Here is a 17,444-nt window from a genome sequence, read left to right as displayed (position 1 = left end):
TACAGCCAAACCAGTGTGCTCGGTGCCAAGGTTTTGGCGACTGAAAGAATGAATGCTCTAAGGCAAGGAAGGAGAAGGGAGCTCCCACAGTTGTGGGGCTTGCTGACTTGGAAATTAAATAGGGCTGCTGGGGCTCAGAGGTATTAGGTCCCCAAGAACCCATGGTAACCTTAAAAGTGGGGGGAGGGGCAAACATTCTTGAGTGCCCAGTACCCCTGTTGGGAAGACATTTGTTCTCCATACTAGGAGCAGAAGTGACTTTCTTCTCAGAGGAGAGGCCCACCATCCGGATGGATACTATGACTTATTTGCTCTCTCTCAATACACCCTCAAGATGAGTGGAGGTTGCATGGGCCTCCGAAAGAAGAACTAGGTGGGCCGGAAGAGCATGAAAGAGAGCTAACTCAATTATTCCCTGAGGACTGGACAGAAAACAACACCCCCCCCTCCGAACCCCCGCCTCAACCAGGCTGGCTAAATAGAGGCCCAGGCCGACATACTACCCCACATCAATAGATTGAAACAAGTGAGCATTCTGGCAGAGTGCTAGTCAGCTTAGAATACACCAATCCTGCCAGTTAAAAAGGAGGACAGGACTATAGGCCTGTACAGGATCTCAAGCTAGTCAACCAGGCTACTGTGACTTTACACCCCACTGTTCCAAACCCCTATACCTTACTTAGTCTCCTCTCACCAAGGACTAAAGTTTGTACTTGCCTAGATCTCAAGGATGCCTTCTTCTGCATATGTCTCGCCCCAGTGTCACAGCCCATCTTTGCCTTTGAATAGGAAGATCCAGGCAGGGGCACCAAACAGCAGCTCACCTGGACTCTCCCATAAGGGTTTAAGAATTCCCCAGCCATCTTTGGGGAAGCCTTGGCTTCTGACCTGGACTCATTCCACCTGGAAAAGTACAGATGTTGGCTCCTACAATATGTGGATGACCTGCTGCTGTCTCCCAAGACCAAGAAAAAATGCTGGGAAGGGAAAAAAAACACTGCTCCAGCTGCTGACAGAAGCAGGTTACCGGGTGTTGAAGAAGAAGGCACAAATCTGCAAGGAGGAGGTAAGGTATCTGGGGTTTGTTTTAAAGAAGGACACAAGGTTCCAGACCCCAATTGGGTCCTATATACTGATGGCACTAGCCTGATAAAAAAAGACAATGGCTGTCAGGTTAGCCAAAGCAGAATTATTGGTATTGGAGGAGCTGGCACACACTTGGCTAAGCCAAACACACCAAGAGACCCACCTAGGCCATACTGCCTGCTCACAGGTTAATGCTGCCTCTCAGGTATTCAGACAAAAACATCTGGGTATTTAGCTGAAAGGCACGCTGCCCTTTGAACACCTGGGAGTGGACTTCGCTGAAATGAAACCTCACCGACAGCACCGTTACATGCTGGTCATGGTATGTACGTTCTCGGGATGGGTAAAAGCTTCTCCTACTTGGACTGAAAGAGCATCAAAAGTAGCCCAGTGCCTGCTTAAGGAAATAGTTCCCAGATTTGGATTTCCTACAAGCATTGGACCAGACAACTGCCTGGCTTTCATAGCTGATTTAGTACAACTAAGCTAAACTTTAGACATCAAATAGAAAATGAAAAAAAAAAAAAATGAACACTGCATATAGGCCCAGAGTTCTGAGATGGTGGAATGAACCAACTGGACACTTAAAGAGACTCTCCAAGTGGATCATAGAGACTGACTGCTCCTGGGTGGACTTGCTGCCAATGGCTCTGCTCAGACTCAGGATGACCCCATGGTCCCAAGGCTATTCTCCTATGAAATTGTGTATGGGAGGCCCCTCCCATAATAAAACAGATGTCAACAAATTTGCCTCAGGTAAGGGGAGATGGGATTTCACAGCAGCTAGAACTGTGTAAGGTAATAAACCAGGTAACTAAGTTTGTACAAGAAAGGGTATCGTTCCCCCTTGGGGAACAGATTCACAAATTTGTGCCTGTGGATCAGGTGTGGGTCATGGACTAGAAACACGACTCCTTGGCCCCGTATTGGAAGGGTCCATTTACTGTTGTTTTAACCAGCCCTACGGCAGTTAAAGTTGCAGGTATCACTCCCTGGTTCCTCCATATGAGGATGAAGAGAGCATACTACACAGACCTAGAGGATGCCAAGTGGACTATACAAAAGGACCGCACTGATCCCTGTGAAACCAAGATCATCTTAAAGAAGAAGAGGTGAAGCTCTACAATCAACTGCTGCTACAAGGACTTGCCAGTATCATCTTGAAACTAACCATAGTTTCAGCACAAAGAGGGACCTGTGCTATAATTAATGTTGAATATTGTCTATATACTCCTGATTTATCTGGCAATGTATCAGCCAACCTAGGTGACATTGAAAGGTCAGGTAAAAGCTGTGTCTGATGATACTTTCTTTTTGTACTTCGGTCCTATCTTGGGTGAAGGTTGATTGGTGGAAAACTATGTTTACCATTGTTATAGTTACCTTGATAGTTCTGCTTTGTGGATCCTGCATTTTACAATGTATTATGAACTTTGTAACCCAGAGGTTGGTATCGTTCTCCCAAATTGGCAGTCAGAGAGCCAATGTATCTCTATGAGTGATGCTCATACTATGAGTTAAGAGCATCAAGGGGGGGGGGGGGGTGAAGAAAGAAACAGAACAGTCTCCAACTTGAAAGCAGGACTCCACCTTGATCCGGACTGTGGACTTTGAGCTATATGACCAGTATCTATGGAAACAACATACCAACTGGAAAACCAGGCCCTCCGGATGGAAGAACGCCAGGGCTGATACCTAGATTCTTCATTGCCTAAAAGAATACCCTAACTATCTGTATAACCAAATAGAATCATAAATGCTATTATACTTATTGGGGTATGACCACAAGCCTATTGATAATTGTCCATTGTTAACTACCTAGGCTTAAGGCATATGAATCATGGGTTAACTTTGATTGTATCTTTCTCTTCTTTTGTTCAGACTAGTTTCAGGGAATTTGGGGAGGTGGGTTTGGGCACGTACGCTTAGGGTATATACTGCTGCTTCTAAGTCACTTCAGTTGTGTCCCACTCTGTGCGACCCCATAGATGCCAGCCCACAAGGCTCCTCCAGTCCTGGGATTCTCCAGGCAAGAACACTGAAGTTGGTTGCCATTTCCTTTTCCAACACATGAAAGTGAAGTCACTCAGTTGTGTCTGACCCTCAGCGACCACACGGACTGCAGCCCTCCAGGCTCCTCCATCCATGGGACTTTCCAGGCAAGAGTACTGTAGTGGGGTGCCATTGACTTCTCCGTAGGGTATATAAGGTTTTCACAAAAACTAGTTCAGGTCTTTGGCTAAAAGGAGACTCTGCCTTGGGCCTGCCAGTGTAATAAACTGAACTTCACTATCTGCATTGTCCTTCTGAGTGAGTTTATTTCCCAGAATGCATGACTACAACACTATTTCTTGTGTAAAAAAGTTGTCATAAAGTTAGTGGCTTACACAATACAAATTTACTATCTCAAATTCTGAAAGTCAGATGTTAATAATGTATCTCTAGTTTTTTTTTTTTTTTTATGATGTAGCCCTTTTTATTTTTTTTTATTATTATTATTTTTTTTTTGCATTTATTTTTTTTTCTTTTTTAAATTTTAAAATCTTTAATTCTTACATGCATTCCCAAACATGAACCCCCTCCCACCTCCCTCCCCACAACATCTTTCTGGGTCATGTGGGCAGGTCTATGTTCCTTCTAGGGCCTAGGAGAAAATCTTCATCTTTTCTAGTTTCTTGAGGTTGCCCACATTCCTTGGTTCATGACCCATCTTCTCCCTCCATTTTCAAAGCCAGCAATGTTTGGCCAGGTCCTGCTCATGTGGTAATCTCTCTGGTTTTCCTCTTCTTTTTATCTCTTCTACTTTTAAGAATCATTTAGGGTTATACTGGGCCCACTGAAATATTTCAGGATAATCTCCCAATTTTAAGGTCAGATTATTAGCAACACAAATTCCATGTACAAGAGAAAGTCATTTTCCTTTTCACACAACCTCACATGTTGAAAAACTGCTTTGAAATTTGCCCTTTCTATTTTAAAACTAAAAAATATGCTCTCCAGTGCTGAGATACAAAAAGTAAATAGAAAAATAAATAAAGATTTAAAACTCACAAAATAGCATGGTCTTTTAAAGCCAGATCTTTTAATTCCTTAGGAGAGTTTAATTGTGTGGAAATCAGTGAAATATGATTGTTCATTTCTTAGCACAATTGTTACTATAGACATATGATTTAAATGAAAGATCAAACTCATTATATTTGTAATTGCTTGATTTGTTCTAAGATATTTGACTAAATGATGAAATCCTGAAGACATCAAATTTGTGATAGTCTTGGAAGTGAAAACAATAAAAACATCTGATCAGCATTATTTTTGTTAATCTTGACTATTAACACTTCAGTTTTATTGTGTTGGTTAGTAATTCAAGAAGAAAATCCTCTACAAGGAAGGAGGGGATTTAATTTCAAGAAACTTCTTTAACCCTATTCATTTATGAGTTCTGACAATTTGTCAACTCCATTTATGCTGAAGGCACACAATGCTAATATTTGTCATGACATGTACAGAAGAAAAGTGCTTAGTGATACATTTTCCATATAATTTTAATATTATTTTAAGAGGTATAAATTCACAAGTTAAATGTCTAGATGTACAATCTCAATATTTTTAATAGACATATTAGTTTTCTAGAATTGGATGCTTGTAATCAATTAAGTCCATTGGGGCTATGGCAGAGGAAATATTTTTAAATGTAAATGTAATCACAAATGTGTAGGATATAGTGAAAAAATTATATCGGAAATATTTCCTTACTCACTAACAATTTGTAAAATGTAAGGTTTTTATTCACACCTGAGTAAAATTCTTTCCAATAATTGGGTAATTAAATATTCAAAGACACATTAAATGAAACTAATACATGCAAATATAGTTGCTGCTAATATTATTTAAATTTGACTAAATTAACAGTATTAGTGGATCAGCAAGTACATTGGTGATAGAAATAAAGGGTACCTGATTTTAATCAGAAATTATGTTTTCTGGATGTTGTGAACAATTACTTTGAAAGATAAATGTGTTTAAAGACAGTATATTTTAGGAAGCTTATTTACTGCCAGTTTAGTCATAGATTCGCATGTCTGTTTCCAAAAATACCCTCATCTATGGCTTAAATATTTAATAGGATACTCGTCAAATCAAGGGGTTCACAGTTAAATGGTAAAGAATCTGCCTGCAATGCCGGAGACACAGGAGACACGGGTTCAATCCCAGGGTTAGGAAGATCCCTAGAGTTCGGTTCAGTTCAGTCGCTCAGTCATGTCCAACTCTTTGCGACCCCATGAATTGCAGCACACCAGGCCTCCCTGTCCATCACCAACTCCTGGAGTTCACTCACTCTCATGTGCATTGAGTCAGTGATGCCATCCAGCCAACTCATCCTCTGTCGTCCCTTTCTCCTCCTGCCCCCAATCCCTCCCAGCATCAGAGTCTTTTCCAATGAGTCAACTCTTCTCATGAGGTGGCCAAAGTACTGGAGTTTCAGCTTTAGCATCATTCCTTCCAAAGAAATCCAGGGCTGATCTCCTTCAGAATGGACTGGTTGGATCTCCTTGCAGTCCAAGGGACTCTCAAGAGTCTTCTCCAACACCACAGTTCAAAAGCATAAATTCTTCGGTGCTCAGCCTTCTTCACAGTCCAACTCTCACATCCATACATGACCACTGGAAAAACCATAGCCTTGACTAGATGGACCTTAGTCGGTAAAGTAATGTCTCTGCTTTTCAATATACTTTCTAGGTTGGTCATAACTTTTCTTCCAAGGAGTAAGAGTCTTTTAATTTCATGGCTGCAGTCACCATCTGCAGTGATTTTGGAGCCCCAAAAAATAAAGTCTGACACTGTTTCCCCATCTATTTCCCATGAAGTGATGGGACCGGATGCCATGTTCTTCGTTTTCTGAATGTTGAGCTTTAGGCCAACTTTTTCACTCTCGACTTTCACTTTCATGAAGAGGCTTTTTAGTTCCTGTTCACTCTCTGCCATAGGATGGTGTCATCTGCATATCTGAGGTTATTGATATTTCTCCCGGCAATTTTGATTCCAGCTTGTGTTTCTTCCAGTCCAGCGTTTCTCATGATGAACTCTGCATATAGGTTAAATAAACAGGGTGACAATATACAGGCTTGATGTACTCCTTTTCCTATTTAGAATCAGTTCCATGTCCAGTTCTAACTGCTACTTCCTGACCTGTATACAGCTTTCTCAAGAGGCATGTCAGGTAGTCTGGTATTCCCATCTCTTTCAGAACTTTCCAGTTTATTGTGATCCACACAGTCAAATGCTTTGACATAGTTAATAAAGCAGAAATAGATGTGTTTCTATAACTCTCTTGCTTTTTCCATGATCCAGCAGATGCTGGCAATTTGATCTCTGGTTCCTCTGCCTTTTCTAAAACAAACTTGAACATCAGGAAGTTCATGGTTCACATATTGCTGAAGTCTGGCTTGGAGAATTTTGACCATTCCTTTACTAGCATGTGAGATGAGTTCAACTGTACGGTAATTTTGAGCATTCTTTGGCATTGCCTTTCTTTGGGATTGGAATGAAAACTTTTTCCAGTCCAGTCCCCTGGAGTAGGAAATGGTAACCTATTTCAGTATTCTTGGACAGAGGAGCCTTGTGGGCTACAGTCCATGAGTCACAAAGAGACAGACTCAATTGAGTGACTGAACACCCGCACGTGTGCATGCACATGCACACACATACACACATCAATTCTAAGACTTCTCCCAAGAGTACTCGCTGGAGTGCTTTCAGAGTGTATTATTAAAATATTCAGTGAAAGTAGAGATATGCATATCCTATAACCCTGTTACAGGTTATGTAATTACATAAACTCAGAGAAACATGGAGGTTTATAATAAAAAGTTATAGGAGTGAAAAAGTGAGGGAAGGGAGACTAAGTTCACACCAGTGGAATAGATAAGTATACTGTAGAATATTTATGCAGTAGAATAGTAGACTGAAGTCAAAATAAAAACAAATTATAGCTGTACCTACTGGTAAAAAAAAAAAAAGATTAACAAATTAAGAGTGAAGAAAGTTTAAAATAGAGATATAATGAACTTAGATAAAAAATGTAAACTGCATATTAATCAAGGATATTTTAAATTCATTAGGGATGAATTTAAATGTAATAAAATATGAAGATATGCATGAAAATGCATTGGAATAAGGGTAATCACTATTTCTTGCTTCTTGGATGGCTCAGCAGTAAAGAGTCACCTTCAATGTAGGAGACACAGGAGGCACGAATTCCATCCCTGGGTTGGGAAGATCCCCTGGAGAAGGAAATGGCAACCCATACCAGTATTCTTGTTTAGAGAATCCCCATGGACAGAGGAGCCTGACGGGTTACAGTTTAAAGGATCGCAAAGAGTCAGACACAGCTGAGACACTAAGCACATATTTCTTTCCAGACAGGAGAATTTATTCAGGAAAGGAATATATAAGCCTTTAAATATATCTGTAATGGGTGAATTCTAATGTTGGATGCTGACTGCATCAGGTTTACTGAAAACGCATTTCAATACACTTTAATTGTATAAATTATAAAGCACCCTTTCATTGCACAAATATGATCTGTTAGTTCATACTTTCTGTGGTGCCACTTGTCTGTGTATGTATAACAAAACTCTGGAAAATAAAGTTAGTCGGGCTATTCCTTTCCAAAGCTTTTTGCCTGAAGCAGAATCTCCAAGGTGCCAATTCTGATACAACTTGTAGGGTAATTTCCTTTAGAAAATAGGCCAATTTCCACCTTCATCTCCCTTAGATACTGATGAGGGAATGTGGCCAGCAGTATATTCACAAAATGGATAAAAGATCTTGGGTGTTGGCTGTCCTTTAACAATTGACAGTCTGCTCTCTCTGAGACAGACACTGGCCTCTTAGCATACTAGAAACTCTTTCTAATTCCTCTACAGTCAGGAAATTTGGGAACAAAAGTTGTCACTCAAAGTGTGACATTGAAAATCATTGATCTAAAAGATTCTTACCAGAATGTTATATTGAGGTCATAGCAAACTCCTTCCCTAAATACCAGCTTCTATTATTTCTATTAGCAGTTACATTGTCACTGTATTACTCATTCTTTGAGCCCCACTCTTATCTATACATATGTGAAAAATTCTTTTGTATGCAACAAACTTTTTTGTTTATTTCTAAGTATGTTTAGTGAATACTGGATGAACAAATAAATAAGAACCTCTGGAGAATAAGCTTGTCTACTTTGAGAATCCCTGGTGCCAAAAGTGAATATAGTCACTAGATTCTATCTTAGCTGAGATTTTAACCCAGGAACATACTTGTCTTAGTCTAGTCAGACTTCTATAACAGAATACCATAGGAAAGGTAACTTATAAACAACAGGAATTTATTTGCCATAATTCTGGAGTCAGGGAAGTCCAAGGTGTACTGATATGGTTAGGTTGTAGTGAAGACACTTTTCTAGGTTGTAGACTTCAAACTCCTCACTGTTTCCTCACTTTGTGGAAAGGGCAAGAAAATTCTGTGGTGTTTTTTAAAGGGTAATTATCCCACTCATGAAGGCTTTCTTGGTGGCTCAGTGGTAAAGAATCCTCCTGCCAAAGCAGATGACAGATTTAATCCCTGGCTTGGTAAGATCACCTGGAGGAGGAAATGGCCGCCCCCTTGAGTATTCTTGCCCAGAAAATTCCTTTGACAAAAAAGCCTGGCAGGGTATGGTCCACAAGGTCTCAAAAAGTTGGACATGACTGAACAACTAAACAAAATAACAACTATCCCATCAATCAGGACTTGACCTTCATAACCTAAGCACCTCCCAGAAGACTCACCTCCTAATAATAATACATTGGGCATTAAAATTTAAACATATAAATTTTAAGAGTATACAAATATTCAAGCCATAACAACCTTTGTATGATACCAGGAATAATAAACATCATTGCAAAATTATGTATCAATTTATATTTATGAAATCATTAACTCAAAGCCATTGTCAATGAATCAAAAGTTGTCTTATAAGTATGTAGTTATATGCATTATAGTACATTTAGAATTTGGATCTTAAAAAATATATAAAGGCGGTATGGTAGACCCTAATGATTAGGCTATTGCTATAAATAATTTCAGACCAAAAGTACTTTATGTTGTAACTACTCTAAGACATAACTCTACTAAGAAAGAATTGATGTAGCAATAGTATACTGTTTTTTTTTTTTCTTAATGTCATTATTCAAAAACGCAAAACAGTTTCCATTCCCCATCCTCTTCCTCCACCTCCTCCTACTAATCTTTCATTTACTTGGACCTTAAGAACAGTTCAATCAAGCAAAACAAATATTATCAAAGATTCATTCCATGTTTTATTTGTGTTTGCTTATAAATATTTGAAAAGGAGATGAAAACGTAGTACAGCAATAGCCATTTTGTTATATAAAGATGTTCAGAGAAAAAGAGATCTCTTTTTCTCCTTGAATCAACCAAGTTACAACTGAGAATTAATTTTAAATTACTTTTCAATGTACCATTGCTTTTTCAAGATAATTAAAATTCATTATATTATGCACAATACTTAAATACTATACTTTCCTAAATCTCATATGATAAATAGAAAGTTTAATAGATTGACTACAAAGGTCTTTTGATTGTATACCTATCCGATAGAAAAATCCAATTTCGTATTCTAACTGCATTTGTTGAAAAACGCGACAATGATTTCTTTAAAACTCTTCCTGGGATGACTACAGGCACCCAAATTCCATTCTGAAAAGGCTATAGTACTTGTTCCTTGACATTTTCAAAGTTCATGTGATCCTGAAATGATTAAAGGTTATCTCTAGAGCATATTGTTGATGACAGTTTCCTTAGTTTGCTATAGTTCATAGGTAGCAAAGAATCCATTGTTTTAAGAATTTTTATTTTCTCTTTTACTCCATCCCTCGTCACAATTTAAACTATTCATTGTTCCATAAGCTGATGTAGACTCCTATACAGTAGGATAGTATATTACCTATAGTGATACAAACACATAGTTTGAGTTTTTAAGAAATCATTTAGTTCCTATCATTTTCTTTAATGTTATTCCATGTAAATGATATATTACTCCTTTATCATAAACCAAGAAAAATAGAACCCAAGAATAATCTTATAATCTATTACCAGTTGTTTTATTTGTACAAGGGCTATATAAAAGAAAACTAATAGAATATATTTACACTAGAGATACTTTCACTCTTAACATGCATTTTTATTCTATTATAAACTTCTCTGTTTTATTAAAGCTCATTTAAAAATCAGATGATAAATGTACATAAAGTTGATTAATTATTTTAAATTTTAAACTAAGTACCTATAACACTAAATATGTTAATGTGAATAGAATTTCTAAAATTTTCTTCTCTAGCCAAAGGGGTGAATGGTTCCTACTCTAGAGACCGCCAATCAATGGTTTCTTGTCAATTTGCAACTGTTAACTATTGTTTAATCAACCCTAAGATTTTATGCTCTGCTTAGTTACAATTGGTGAAGTTGTTTAGTCATTTTTTCTGACTCTTTACGACCCTGCAAACTATAGCCTGACAGGCTCTATGTCCATGGGATTTTACAGTTAAGAATAATGGAGTGAGTTACTGTTTCATTTCCTTTTTCAGGGGATCTTCCTCACCCAGGGATAGAGCCTACATCTCCTGCACTGGTAGGTGAGTTATTTCCACTGAGCCACCAGGTTATCCCTAATTAATAATTGTGTTTATTAGTTGCTGAGCTGTGTCCAACTTTGTGTGACCTGGAATTATCCAGGCAGGAAAACTGGAGGGGATTGCCTTTCCTTTCTTCAGGAGATCTTCCCAACCCAGGGATTAAACCCAAATCTCCTGAACTTCAGAAACTCTTTACCGTTTGAGTAATTAATTGGAAGCCCAACTAATAATTAATACTTGTTAATTCTCTCTTTCTTTTCATACTTTCAAATATGAATTTGCAAGAGAAATAATCTCTTTAGCTCATGGAAATACTGTGGCAAAATTTTTATTACATAGTAAATTCAGCAAGACAATTTTTAAAATATTTTACACTCAGATATCTGCTGATCTTTTCTTTTTTTTTCCATTCTTGCTCTCTTTTCTCTTATCTGATCCTTTGTTGTATGATGCATACTTTAAACTATTCTCATTCTACAGATGATATGGCTGTGGCTGCTGCTGCTGCTAAGTCGCTTCAGTCATGTCCAACTATGTGCGACCCCATAGATGGCAGCCCACCAGGCTCTCCCGTCCCTGGGATTCTCCAGGCAAGAACACTGGAGTGGGTTGCCATTTCCTTCTCCAATGCATGAAAGTGGAAAGTGAAAATTGAAAGTGAAATCGCTCAGTCGTGTCCGACTCTTCACAACCCCATGGACTGCGGCCCACCAGGCTCCACCTTTTTAACTTTTTAATCATGTGCTTCAATACAGTTGCCTTACATTCACTTCCCCCCATCTTGCTTACCTTCTCGGACTTTCTTCTACTTTTCCTTTTCATTCTGTCTATGAAGTTCTTGGTACCCTATTTACTTCTAATATTTCTACTCAATGAAACACTTAAATTGCCATTCCACCTCCTTCCTAACTGGGGTGAGAAGAGCCTTACCTGCTAGATCCTAGAGTGAGAAGGGGGATCGGTGTGTCTTCACCTGCCAGTCAGCACAGCCAAACCAGAACACCACATGGTCCATGGTTGTTTCTCCCTTAACTTTCAAAATCCATTCTGCTTTTGTGGACTTGATCAGGTGCAGATGAAAACACAGATGGGTTAATTATTCCACGTCCTAGGCCATCTCTGGAAAAGCCAATTCGTACTCCCATATGTATCCCTCTCCTTCTAGCCTGACAGTTCCGAGGAGGTCAAGAATTTCACAGCAGATGGGACACCTCCTGGGGGAGGGTAGAATATGAGCACACAAGGACCAAGTTTCTTCCCCTAAAAATCCCTTGGCAATTGCTTAGTAATAATTTTCCCCAAGATGGCGTGGACACCACCTCCTAAATGACCTTCACAAATTTCCTTCCTAAGCCCTAACACGCTTGTCTACCTGTGTACCAAGCAACTGCCACCTGTCTATTCCAGGCTCCTGTGGGTCCCCACTCCTTCTAGTCCCTCCCAGGTGGGTGATCAGGCCCCCTCTTGCACCCTGACAGATGGGTTCCTCCTCACCTGAGCACCAGTTCCCTTGCTGCTGTTCACTACCTGCCGAAGTGAAGAAACAAGGCATTGAAAGGCTGAATACTTCCCAAGAGGTGAGGCGCCTTCCCTCCCTAGGAGATTCTAGCCACAGAGCCTCCGGGTGGCCTCAAATGAGGCCTATCTCTTCAAAGTGAGGAGTTTCCCAGCTAACGCACCAAATGTTGTAGCCACATGTTCCGGGAAACAAACTCACTCAGAAGGACAATGCAGATAGTGAAGTGTGGTTTATTACACCTGTGGGCCCAAGGCAGTCTCCTCTTAGCCAAGAACCCCAACCAGTTTTTGTGAAAACCTTATATACCCTAAGTGTACGTGCCCAAACCCACCTCCCCAAATTCCCTGAAACTAGTCTGAACAAAGGAAGAGAAAGATACAATCAAAGTTAACCCGTGATTCATATGCCTTAAGCCTAGGTAGTTAACAGTGGACAATTGTCAATAGGCCTGTGGTCATACCCCAATAAGCATAATAGAATTTATGATTCTATTTGGTTACACAGATAATTAGGGTATTCTTTTAGACAATGGAGAGTCTAGGTATGAGTCCTGGGGTTCTTCCATCCCTGGGGCCTGGTTTTCCATTTGGTATGTCATTTCCTAGATACTGGGCATATAGCTCAAAGTCCACAGTCCAGCTCAAGATGGAGTCCTGCTTTCAAGATGGAGCCTGTTCTGTCTGGTTCCTCCTTCAATAGGAAACCAAAACTGCCCTAGAAGATATTTAAGGTTTTTCATGTGTGACATTCATGGTATTTCAATGAATATAATGTCAATCTACAAATATTTCATATTTTGGAATGTATATATGAGTCAGGAAATGTATCCCACTTTCAGTCAAATTCACAGACATGTTTTACTCAGAAGCTTGGATTACCAAATAACTATAGAAATTAAAAACAGGAAGAACATTAATTCTGGGTAAATCTATCTTTTGTTTTTAGCACTTCTTTATTGATGCTTCTTTTAGGTACATAGAACTCACTTGCTGTTCTGATATTCTCTAATTCTTTTTCTTTGTGTGTGCCACTTTGATATAACTTTTCTTTAATTATTCCTACCATTTAGATTTAAACATTTCTATACACTTATCTTATTTCAGATTGTCAAGCTTATATTTTATTTTCTCAAGGATCACTTATTTGGTACTAATCACCAAATCCAGGATAAGGCAGTAGTAAGAGCAAATCTTTTTTTTTTTTTTTTTTTTTCCTGTGATCAGATACGAACACTGTTTCTTCAAGTAAGTTATTCAAATTCAGCCAGCATTGGTTCATGTATAAAGAGTTCATTACTGAAGAAATAAGTGTCTTCTGCTGCTTTTTTTGAAGGGAGTTAAATTTTTTTTTTTTTATTTGAAGTATAGTTGATTTACAGTGCTGTCAGTTTCAGGTGTACAGAAAACACTGATTTTTACACATATATTTATGTGTTCTATTTCAGATTCTTTTCTATTATAGGTTATGATAAGGCATTAAATATAGTTACATGTGCTAAAGAGTAAGTCCTCATTGCTTATCTAATTTAGGGGAATTTTTATTAATTATATTGATCAGTTCAGGAAGGCTGACAAATTTTATCTCATCTTGTACATTTCTGAGTCACTTCAGTCTATTTAGTCTTTTTTGTTTTTTTTCCCCCCCAGGGGCTATTTTACACAGATGTTTTCTTCCATTGTCATTTCAAATGGTTCATTTGACTGTTAGAGAGCCATGGATTTCTTTTATGTTAAGAAAAGGGGAGGGGGGAGTGTGTGTAATCAAAGTAAAATGAAACTTTAAAAGAAAAAAATAAATTTATATGATTAAATGGATTATTTCTTTAAATAAAGGAAACAATGTTTTTGAGTTCTGTGGATTCAAAGAAATTATTTATCTTCTTAAATAGGAACATCTCATTAAATCTGTTGGGGAAAAGTGAACTAATTAAGGATGATGACCTGGAAAGAGGCAACTCAGCAGACCTGGGTTATAAAAGTCCAACACATTCCTGATTGTGGTGAAAAGTCTGTCTTCAGAATGAGCCCTTGGCTGGCTCTGAACCTACCCTCTGATCTCTTAGGATGCTCTGCTTGGTAAGATTATTATTAGTTTTTTTCATTCCTGAGGCCTTGGACCAAGCCTTACCAGCCTGGCCAGATAAATTTATCCTAATGATGTGATTTGTGGTGAATGCTTAGTTTTTCTTTGGGATGAAGTTTGGATGCAGTCTGAGAAACTGAAGTCAGTCACGTGTCAGTACTTCATGTGTACTATAACTGCTGCTGGGAGAATTAAATCTATGCGTTTATGACTCCACTGGTCAGGGACACCTGAAAGCTTGTACCTGGTTTCTCTGGCCTTCCCCCCATGTGCCTTTTCACTTTGCTGATTTTGAACTGTGTCCTATGTTATGTTATAAACTGTAACCATGGTAATAACAGATTTATTATGACTAGTAAAGTCTTCAAGTAAATTATGAAGGCTGAGATGGGTCTTGGGACCCTGATATAGATAAGAAAAAATATTATTGTAGGAAAATACATCTTGTTTAATAAAAGTCCTAGACTCCAGTTACGGTTGCCATGAAAGTTTTAGCACCGGTCAAAATAGAATTAGCAATAACAGAAAATTAGGTCAATGAATTTTTCTAGTTCTGTTTGTTATATAAACAACAAAGATGATCATATTTACTCAAAAATAGAAACATTAAGGAAATTAGGGCTACAGAGTCGATCTGCCTCTTATAGTTCACAATTTGATATGATATTTTTTTATTATTCACAAAAACTCATCTTTAATCATATAATTTAAGTAAGTGAAATCAGGGTCTCATGTCTAATTTTGATTTATAGTTAACTTTAAAAAGTATGGTTAAAAATATGACAGGTATGTAATATGTATTGATGCTTAAGATGTAGTTGAATTTTCTTTTAACATTCATTCGTATACCTGCATGCTTAGTCGCTCAGTCATGTCCAACTCATTGCAGTCCCATGAACTGTAGCCCACCAGGTTCCTCTGTTTGTGGGGATTATCCAGGCAAGAATACTGGAGTGGGTTGCTGTTTCTTCTTCCAGGAGCTCTTCTCGACCCAGGAATGGAAACTGAATCTCTTGTGGCTCCTGTATTAACAGGTAGATTCTTTACTACTGAGTCACCTGGGAAGCCTAAATTCATTTCCAGAAGATGCTGAGGATCTAAAATTATTTGTCAAATGCCTTTGCAGCTAATTTTCTGGATATACTTTGGTTACTCAAATAGTATAAATTTAAATTTGAATTACTGGAACAGGGAGGAAGGAGTTGAGACGTCCCTTGTACTGACACAGATGAGGAAAAAATAAAAATAAAAAAGTGCAGTTAGGTCAACTCTGCTTTATGATTCTAAGATTTTTGATTTTTTTTTTCTTTTTCTACAGTGGAGCTTATAATCATGGTAGAGGCAGTTTTATTTGGAAGTGAAATCATTCCTGGAAATGTGGCCAGAACATTTATTTTAATATACTTCCAATGATTTTTTATCCTCCTAATGACCAAAGTGAAGTGAAAGCTGTTCAGTTGTGCCCGACGCTTTGCAACCCCATGGACTATACAGTCCATGGAATTCTCCAGGCCCGAATCCTGGAGTGGGTAGCCTTTCCCTCCTCCAAGTGATCTTCCCAACCCAGGGATCAAACCCAGGTCTCCTAGCTTTGCAGGCAGATTCCTTACCAGCTGAACCACAAGGAAAGCCCAAGGATACTGGATTGGGAAGCCTATCCCTTCTCCAGGGGTTCTTCCAGATCCAGGAATCAACCCCTGGTCTCCTGCATTGCAGGAGGATTCTTTACCAACTGAGATATCAGGGAAGCCCTAATACTGGCTAATAAATCCCTTTCTATTTAAATTTGCCAGGAAATGTTCAGTTGCCTGAAAGCAAAATCAAGGGATTCCATAAAGGGAGGAAGAGTCACCTTTAATTTATGCTGCTTCACAGTTTTTCTTTAAAAAAGGTTTCAAAAAAGAACATCAATATTTCACAGAATTTTCATGTTTTCTTTTTTTCCAATTGAAGACAACCAATTGCAGTGTCAATTCACCTAATGAATTCCCAACCTACCAGAGTAAGCTCTACTCACATAAAAGGCACAGTCAAAACCTTTGTTCTGAAAGGCTGTTTGTATTTTAGTTCAAGAATGCAGGAAACTCAACATGAAAATGATATTATTAACCAGATATAGATAGTTCTCTGTTAAAACCATAAAATGGTTATGTCAACATGAGAGTCACTTTTAATATACTCACCTCAAATTATTTATTTCTTCATCTCTGTCAGAATCTCTGGAGAGCATCAACATCAGTATGTAACAAATGCATATCATTTTCTGTAATTGACAACAAAGAAATAGCCGGGAACACATGCTGAATCATAGCCCAGCAGAACTTGTGCTATTCACTATAACTCCTCCATGCCTTAGGTGCCTCTTAACCTAGAATTCTGAGTGAAGGACAACTATCACTCATAATTTTGCTTCAGGTATCTCAAAGAATTTAAGAGCTAAGTAAAGTTAAGTAAAGTTAACAGCTAAGTAAAGTTAGTTTAAGAGTCTCAGTCTCCAGAACTTGTTCTGTTTGCAAAGTTATTTACATTTCTGTGCCCGTGACATGTAAGTAAAACTGAAGAGTCACTTAAAGAAAATCATGTTGTCTTGGGAAATTATTTTACAAGACAGACACAAGAGAGACCTGAAGGATCCTTACCATATTCTGATGTGGTTATAATCTTTGTTGCAAAGGAAGAAACTTTCTTTGTATTCTGTCCTTTACTTATATAAGAATTATTGTTAAAATTCTATTCTGAAAATAATAAACACAAAGATTTAACCTTTTATAAATATTTAATTCCATTGATAAATGAGAAAAACAAATACTTTAGAAGTAAATGTAGTTTTATTTACCAAATAGTGAAAAATGGTAACTGTACCAAAAACTAATCAAAGCAGTGGCAATTTTGGCAAGAATCCTGCTAATGCAATTTGGAGAGAATTCTCCAACCTCTGTTATCAGATCATCCTCAACATCTAATTAAATTCTTCTATCCCACATCATCTCATAGGTGATATCTGATCACCATGACATACCTTCAAGGAAGAATTTTGTTAGATCAGTTTACAGTGAATCTCTCTACTCTTTATG

General features: G+C 38.2%; 1 pseudogene; it reads left to right on the top strand.

Moving 5' to 3' along the window:
* Nucleotides 1–730: 730 nt before the first annotated feature.
* LOC101107868 (uncharacterized) overlaps nt 731–17,444 on the top strand; it is a 56,756-nt pseudogene continuing 40,042 nt past the window's right edge.

This window comes from Ovis aries, chromosome 6, assembly GCF_016772045.2.
Source record: "Ovis aries strain OAR_USU_Benz2616 breed Rambouillet chromosome 6, ARS-UI_Ramb_v3.0, whole genome shotgun sequence".
Classification (NCBI taxonomy): Eukaryota; Metazoa; Chordata; class Mammalia; order Artiodactyla; family Bovidae; genus Ovis; species Ovis aries.
This window is presented reverse-complemented; position numbering and strand designations above follow the sequence as displayed.